The 8,191-nt window shown below is 43.0% G+C and overlaps 1 long non-coding RNA gene across 1 annotated transcript in view; it reads left to right on the top strand.

Moving 5' to 3' along the window:
- Nucleotides 1-1,372, top strand: part of LOC144218316 (uncharacterized) — a 6,935-nt gene extending 5,563 nt beyond the window's left edge. The window contains exon 2 of the long non-coding RNA XR_013331109.1: nucleotides 1,111-1,372. This is a non-coding gene — a long non-coding RNA (uncharacterized LOC144218316). The remainder of the gene's footprint in view (nucleotides 1-1,110) is intronic.
- Nucleotides 1,373-8,191: the final 6,819 nt, after the last annotated feature.

The raw sequence follows: 8,191 nt of genomic DNA, 5'->3' as shown, positions 1-8,191 counted from the left end.
CGGGGGGATGCTGAGGAAGACTGGCAGCCTCAGGATCCCAAAGACAGAGCAGGGTTCTCCAGCTGGAAGACACTTTGTTGTGTGCAAGGCCTGTGGGCCCAATCCTCTCCACAGACAGGATTACTATTTAAAATTGGGGGGTTTCACATGGAAATCTTGATGTCCAGCTTTTCCTGAGGCAAGGATAAGATGAGGGGAGGAGGGGCGCCTGGGTGGCTCTGTCGGTTGGGCATCCGACTTCAGCTCAGGTCATGATCTTGTATTTGTGGGTCTGAGCCCCACGTCAGGCTCTGTGCTGACAGTTCAGAGCCTGGAGCCTGCTTCAGATTCTGTGTCTCCCCTTCTCTCTGCCCCTTCCCTGTTCATGCTCTGTCTCTGACTGTTTCTCAATAACAAATAGATGTTTCAAAAAAATTTTTTTAAAGAATGAGGAGGAGGAGTCTGGCATTTTTCTGCCACAGGAACTTGCTGGAACTGCCTGGGAGCTGCTCCGCTGGGAAGGATGTGCACACTCCATTTCACCACAGTCCCCCTGAGGCCCAACTGCCTCATTTACCTTCCAGGGCTGGCTCCTAAAAACCTTTTAGGGTGGCATCTCTGCCTTCAAATATTAATGATAATAATTAAAACAATAATAATATTATTAAACATAATGAACATATCAGTAACCACCAGTTATTTTTGTTAATGTTTATTTATTTTTGAGGGGGGGAACGCAAGCAGGGGAGGGGCAGAGAGAGAGAGAATCCCAAGCAGGCTCTGAACTGCCAGCACAGAGTCTGACACAGGCCTTGAACCCACGCACTGTGAGATCATGACCTGAGCCGAAACCAAAAGTCACGTGCTCAACAGACTGAGCCACCCAGGCATCCCAGTAATGACCAGTTATTTAATGCCTACAATAAGCCAGACACTGCGCTAGTAATATTGCCCACAAATTATCTCTAATTCTCACAGAAATAATGGTGTTTATATTTCCATGTTAGAGAGACGGAAACCAAGGGACAAAGAAGAATGTTAGACTCGCGTGTTCCTTTTCGTATATGTGTTAGAATTATTGCCACTGTAAGTGTTCCTTGCTATCTATCACCTATATGTATTTGTCTTTAGTATCTTAGAGAATCAGCACATTCCCTTTCAACACAAGCAACATCTGGTTCCATCGGCAGCACCAAAACTGCAAGCCAACTGCTCGTCCGCTGACCTCCCCTCCGCCACAATTCAAGATTCTGAGCAAGAACCTGCCAGCCTTCCTACCCTGCCCAGGAATAACGGCATTTCTGTTTAGCGGCCACAACTTGTTTTCCAGACTACAAACATTCATGGCTTTCCATTGTTTTGCTAATTCATTAACACTATGCTGTATTTCAAATGATCTTGTGCATTGGTGCCAATGTGTGTGTGTGGGGGGGGGGTTTCCATGCATGCCCGCTCATTAACAGTGGAAATCCAGTTAAGCTGCTGTTTCTCTGACTGTGAGGGGCGATCCCTGGGGAGGCTGTGGAGAGAGCCTCAGAGGGCAGCGGATAAGGTTTTCCTTTGAANCCCCATTATATAGATAGATCTCTGTGAGCTCTTCCGCGCGCCACTCTGGAACTGCATGTGACCAGAGGCATGCATTCCCTCAATCTCTATGCTTTTCTTTCCAGAGAAAAGGCAATTTAGGAAGAAACAAGCCCGTTTTCCCATCTCATTAGATTAGTTTGGCCAGGGGCATCCAACTGGCTCAGTCAGAGAAATGTGTGACTCTTGATCTCAGGGTTGTGAGTTCAAGCCCCAAGTTGGGTGTAGAGATTACTTAAAAATAAAAACACATAGGGTTTCCTGGGTGGCTCAGTTGGTTAAGTGGCCGACTTTGGCTCAGGTCATGATCTCACGGTTCGTAGCTTCGAGCCCCACGTCTGGCTCTGTGCTAACATCTCACAGCCTGGAGCCTGCTTCAGATTCTGTGTCTCCCTCTCTCTCTGACCCTCCCTCACTCACATTCGGTGTGTGTGTGTGTGTGTCTCTCTCTCAAAAATAAATAAACATTAAAAATTTTTTTAAATAAATAAAAAATATATATTAAATAATTAGCCCAAAAATTAGTTTGATCATGTATTGTGAGTTTAACTAAACTAATAAATTACCCCAATGACACATCCTTTGATATTCTACAAACTTCATAACATCCTTTCCTTCCTTCCCTTTTTATTTGTGTCGGCCCCAGTGATTTTCTTTTTATCAGTTTTCATTCCTATCAAAGTTATCTACAATCAGAAAGAGTCAAATACAAGACTTACTGTCATAAAAAACAGCAAATTTCTCTCACTCCATTTCCTGACCCCTTTTTCAAATTTCCCAGTAACAGTCTGGTACTATATGCTACAATTTTTTTCAGTTTTAGGTCTTATTTATCCACTTCCTACTATGGAAGATAAAGACTCAATTCTTTTCTCTGTCTCTGTCAATCTCTCTCCCCCATGCACGCACAACACACACTTTCCAACTTCCCCTCCTCCTAAAATAATTACATCAGTTTTGGTTAGAGGAGTGTTCCGTGCTGAAATCATCAAGGCCCAGGAGATAGAAACCATGCTGTAATTTGCAGAGAGAAAGTATAAGAATATAATATATGGGAATTATTAGTACAATATAAGGTTATCTCAGAGGAGAAAGAGAACTCTAAAGGAAACCCTAGAGATGCACAGACTATTGGAGGAGGGAACAGCCCTCCCTGAGGCTGGGGTGGCAGAGAAGCCCACTGAGTGGCTCCAGGCCAGAGCTGGACAAGCAGGAGATACTGCTCCAGGGTTCTGGTGGGCAGAAAACCATGAAGAAAACACCTCTCTGAGGGCTGGCTGGCCAAGGCTGAGAAGCCAACCACCGTGGTGCTGGCATGATTTGCTGGGAATCCGCTCGCGGGAGGGTTGCGGAAAGCTGATGGGAGGCTCTCCGTGAGGGACTGCCGAAACTTAATGGAGGCGAACGCCACCCTGGATGTCTCCCCCAACCTCCCGTCGCTGGCGGCCAAACAGTGGGAGCAAGAAGAAGGAAAGCAGAGGGCGCTAGAACTGGGGCAAAGAAGCCCCTTCCTCCTGCACTGCCCCTCCAGTGACCTCCTACTGATGAAGTGCGAAGGAGAAACAGCTACAGGGCCCAGATCCATCTTCACAGTCCAGGCAAGGAAGTCTGGAGCTGGAGCCGAAAGGCAATGAATTGCCAGCCGGCACGAGCGTTCCTCTTTTATGATCGTGAATGTCTCGCTGACCGCTAAGCCATGTAGTATATACTGCAACCCCCTTCCCTACTTCACGTATTGGTTCCTCTTGAATTAATAATTGACTTTGTTGATTTTGTTTCTTTAATTATCATCAACCCCCAAGCTCTCTCCCTAGTGATTTAAATCTCCCTTCCCACAGGGCAGTAAGAGTCTCGGTCCTAATTCTGGCAACCTTTGGTGCCAGGATCACAGCTAGGGGAGGGACACGTGGCAGCAGAGACCCCTGTTAGGATCTGAGGACGTTTATGCCTCTTCGGTGGGATTCCCCACAGTGGCTTTGGGGCCAGTTCACAGAGGCCATTGAACCTTCTCTACCATCTCCTTTCTTCTCCCCAGAGGTAGTCTCACAAATGCTGTGCCCTCTTCTTCATTAACTCACTGCTCTCCTGGCTTCTTGGCATCCCATTTATTAAGTAAAACACAACTATAAATATGGTCTGAACAGTGAGGCAACACATTGTCTTAAAGACAAGGACTGGGGACGAATGTGACATAATTCAGACCCATACCATCAACCTCTAGCTTCTTGAAAAGGTCCCCAAACCTTTCTGGAAATCCCAAAACAGGCCTTTTCTTCATACTAAACTTTCAGCTTCCTTAAGAACTATCATTCTAGATAATTCAACCAACATCTTATTCAGTTTTATTGCTTTTCTCTTGTAATCGCTAGTATCATACCTGAAAAGTATTTCTCATAAAAAATGTATACAATTTCAACCGCCTCTCATAGAAAACACATATCATTTCAACCACACCAAAAAAACCCTCTAGCTAGCTGAGCTCTCATTTTTACTTAAAATCTTATTTTTATAGTGACGTGATTCCTAACTTTTGAACAACTGATTTAAAAACAACTCTTTCAAATTCAACGCATATGTGGATTGGAAACTGCTCATTTTCAAGGTCTGTCCATGAAATAGTAAAATTGCTTTTACAGTATTAATCAAAATGTTTCTTGTTAACATCACACCATACATACAACACATGAGTTTATGTATTAACCCACCAATTTGTATTGTCTCTCAAATTACTTGCATCACAAATATTTGTTTTGCTGCCATACACACTTTTTAGTCCCTCGAAATCCAGGGCCAACGCACACAGTAGGGCATATGAAAGACTCTGGATTAAATGGAAAGCTTAACCCAGTTGAATATTTAATCATTAAGATTATTTTACACTTGTACTTCTTATATGATTACAGACAGTGTTATTGTTTTATAATGATAATTATTAACGTATGATATACCAGTACTGCATGTAGCGGTTAATCATTGCATCTGTTTTATAACATTTAGAATTCACTCTTCTGGGGCACCTGGGTGGCTCAGTTGGCTAAGTGTCCAACTTGGTTCAGGTCATGATCTCACAGTTCATGGGTTCGAGCCCCGTGTCAGGCTCTGTGCTGACAGCTCAGAGCCTGGAACCTGCTTCGGATTCTGTGTCTCCTCCTCTCTCTGTCTCTCCCTCCTCACACTCTATCTCACTCTGTCTCTCAAAAATAAATAAATGTAAAAAAAATTTTTAAAGAACTCACTCTTCTGCTGTCTGAAGCTTTGCCCCAAACCTTCACTCCCAGGCACAGATATTTCCCTCCAGCCTCATGCAGGACCCTGAGTGGCCCTGATAGATGAAGTCCAAGTGTTTTACAGCCCAAATATCTAGATAGATTTCTTTTGCAGATAGGTTTTTTTCCATTGATTTTGAAGGNACACTCTATCTCACTCTGTCTCTCAAAAATAAATAAATGTAAAAAAAATTTTTAAAGAACTCACTCTTCTGCTGTCTGAAGCTTTGCCCCAAACCTTCACTCCCAGGCACAGATATTTCCTTCCAGCCTCATGCAGGACCCTGAGTGGCCCTGATAGATGAAGTCCAAGTGTTTTACAGCCCAAATATCTAGATAGATTTCTTTCACAGATAGGTTTTTTCCATTGATTTCGAAGATCAAATAACTTTAGAATTCAAAGCAATGTGAAAGCTGTAAGTACACATTCAGATGAGCTGATCGTAAATTACTACACACAGAATGCTGTTCAAGCCTGAAATATTAAGGACACTCATTGTTTCCTTAAAAAAAGTTGGCTTTAGCTGTTGGTCTTTTACTGAATGAATCGATTTTCCAGACAGACCAAAAAAAAAAAAAAAAAAAAAGTTTTCTTCAACCAGCACAGAAAGGAGAGGAGAAACACCACTTTCAACAGGCCAACCTTCACATGATGGCAAATCCAGGACTCTCGTCTCTGGTTAAAGGCTTATGTGCTTAGAGACTATTCTGAAACTGTATTCAAAGGATAAAATGTTAACCGAAGTACTTTTAGTGGACAAATCCAGAGTCAGACCTTACCCCAAATTAGATTCCAGAATGATCAAAATTTTGAATGTAAAATAAGGCAAACCTCTAAAACTTTAAGAAGAAAGTGTATATAACATGCTTATGGATCTCTGGCGAGAGAGGCCTCGCTAAGCTAAACATACCACTGAGGCCAAAAAGCCTCAAGCATATGATGGATAGATTTGACATCATGAAAATCCAAAGTCTTCCTGCTGTGCACCGAATGTTTGCATCCCCATAAAAGTCCTAGGTGGAATCCCTAACTCTCAATGGGTTGGTATTTGGAGAAAGGGCTTTGGGGAGGTACTTAGGGTTGAATGAGGTCATGAGGGTGAGTCCTCATGATGGAATTAGTGCCCATGAGAAGAGACACCAGAGAGCTTGCTTTCTCCCTGTCACATGAGGACACAGCAAGGTGACAGTCTGGAAGTCCAGAAGAAAGCTGTCACAGGAAACTGACCATGCTGGCACCCTGATCTTGGAAGTCTCCAAAACTCCAAAATGGTAAGAAAATAATCTCCAAAATCATAAAAAAATAAGTTTGTTTTTTAAGGCACCCAGTGTATGGTCTTGCATTACGGCAGCCTGAGCAGACTAATACATGGCCTGAGGAAAGTTTAAAAACTGGAAATATGATGGGGTGTCAGGATGGCTCAGTCAGTGAAGCATTCGACTCTTGATTTCAGTTCAGGTCATGAGCTCATGGTTTGGGAGTTCAAGCCCTGCTGACAGTGCAGAGCCTGCTTGGGATTCCCTCTCTCTCCCTCTTTCTCTGCCCCTCCCTTGTTTGCATGCTCTCTCTCTCTCTCAAAATAAATAAATAAACATTAAAAATTTTAATAAAAGAACCCAGAAATGGGGGGGGGGGAATTGCAGTATATGTAATAGGCAATATGATTATATTCATATATATTTATACAAACAGAGAGAAAAATACATTCTTTCAGCAAAATGAGTAAAGGATGCAGAGATAATTTATGAAAGAACGATAAATTGTCCATAAACAAAACAAAGTGCACTCTGTATCACTGCTGTGACAGGCAGAACAACAGCAACCCTAATTGCCCCAAAACCTGTGAACAGGTGACATTAAATAGCGAAAGGGATTTTGCAGAAGAGATTACATTAAGGATTTTGAGATGGGCTATTATCCTGGGTGATCTGGGTGGGCCCAAAGTAATCACAACGGTCCTTGCAAGTGAAAGAGGGGGGCAGGAAGGCCAGAGAAGGAGATGGGAGCATAGCAGGGGGTGGCAGCGATGGCTTTGAAGACGGAGGAAGGGCCCACAAGCCAAGGAATGCAGGTGGCCTCTAGAAGCTGGATAAGGCAAGGAAGTAGACTCCCTCCTGGAACTCCCAGAAAGGAACGTAGCCCTGCAGCACGTTGACTTTAGCCCAGCGAGACCCCTGTTGGACTTCTGAGTTCCAGACTTGTAAGATAATAAATCTGTGTTCTTTTAAGCTAACAAGTGGTGATTTGTTACAGCAGCAGTAAGAAATGAATACAACTACTGATCAATGCAATATGAATTAAAAGAGTTTTATTTTTGCCTTTAGATCCATATAAATGGGAAGTGTTGCTGTGGGGAAATACAGTAACATGCTCTCGTAGGAAGTGTTAGTACGCCCTTCAGGGGAGAAGTCCTTTGGCAGGATGTGTCAGAACTTTACCATGCATACTCTTTGACCGAACAATTTTCTATTTCTTTGACTATATTTCTTTGACTTTTCCTCACACCAACAAGGGCAGAGAAGTAAGCCTATAGGACTGCTGATGCAGGGTTAGGGGCTGTAGACCTGATACTTGGCCTTCACGTCATCCCTGCAGGAACCCCTTAGGCATCTCATGGGCTCCATGGAACACACTTGGAGAACCACTGTCCTGGGGGAATAACTATACAAGCAACCCAAAGACCCCAACTCACAAGGATGTTTATCACAACGTTGCTTATAATCACAAAAAATTAGAAACCACCTACCTGCCTCTCAAAAAAGTGGCTAACTTATTAGAGTTTATTTATAAGTAGTATATAATATGATGCATCTATTTAAAATGATGACATTGGGACACCTGGGTGGCTCAGTCGGTCAAGTGGCCGACTTCAGCTCAGGTCACGATCTCACCATTTGTGAGTCTGAGCCCCACGTCGGGCTCTGTGCTGACAGCTCAGAGCCTGGAACCTGCTTCAGATTCTGTGTCTCCCTCTCTCTCTGTCCCTCCCCCGTTCGTGCACACTCTCTCTCTCAAAAATAAATAAACATTAAAAAATGTTTTTAATGATGACATATATCTATTTTGAAATGTAAAGAGTTATGCAAATTATTGAGTGGGGAAAATAATCTATAAATATCTTTATATGGTAAGATTTATCTCTTATATACACAGGCATGTACAGGAAAGACGTATAAAGGACATAAGAAAATGCTCAACACCACTCATCATCAGGAAAATCAAAATCAAAAAATCAGATCAAAACCACAGTGAGATATCACCTCACAGCTGTCAGAATGGCTAAAATCAAAACCACAAAGAAACAAGTGTGGCAAGGATATAGACCTAAAGGAACGCTCATACACTGTTGGTGGGAATGCAA

This window comes from Crocuta crocuta, unplaced genomic scaffold (genome assembly GCF_008692635.1).
Source record: "Crocuta crocuta isolate KB4526 unplaced genomic scaffold, BGI_CrCroc_1.0 scaffold39, whole genome shotgun sequence".
In the NCBI taxonomy this organism is placed as follows: Eukaryota; Metazoa; Chordata; class Mammalia; order Carnivora; family Hyaenidae; genus Crocuta; species Crocuta crocuta.
The sequence above is the reverse complement of the archived record's forward strand: the minus strand, read 5'-3'. Positions and strand labels throughout refer to the sequence as shown.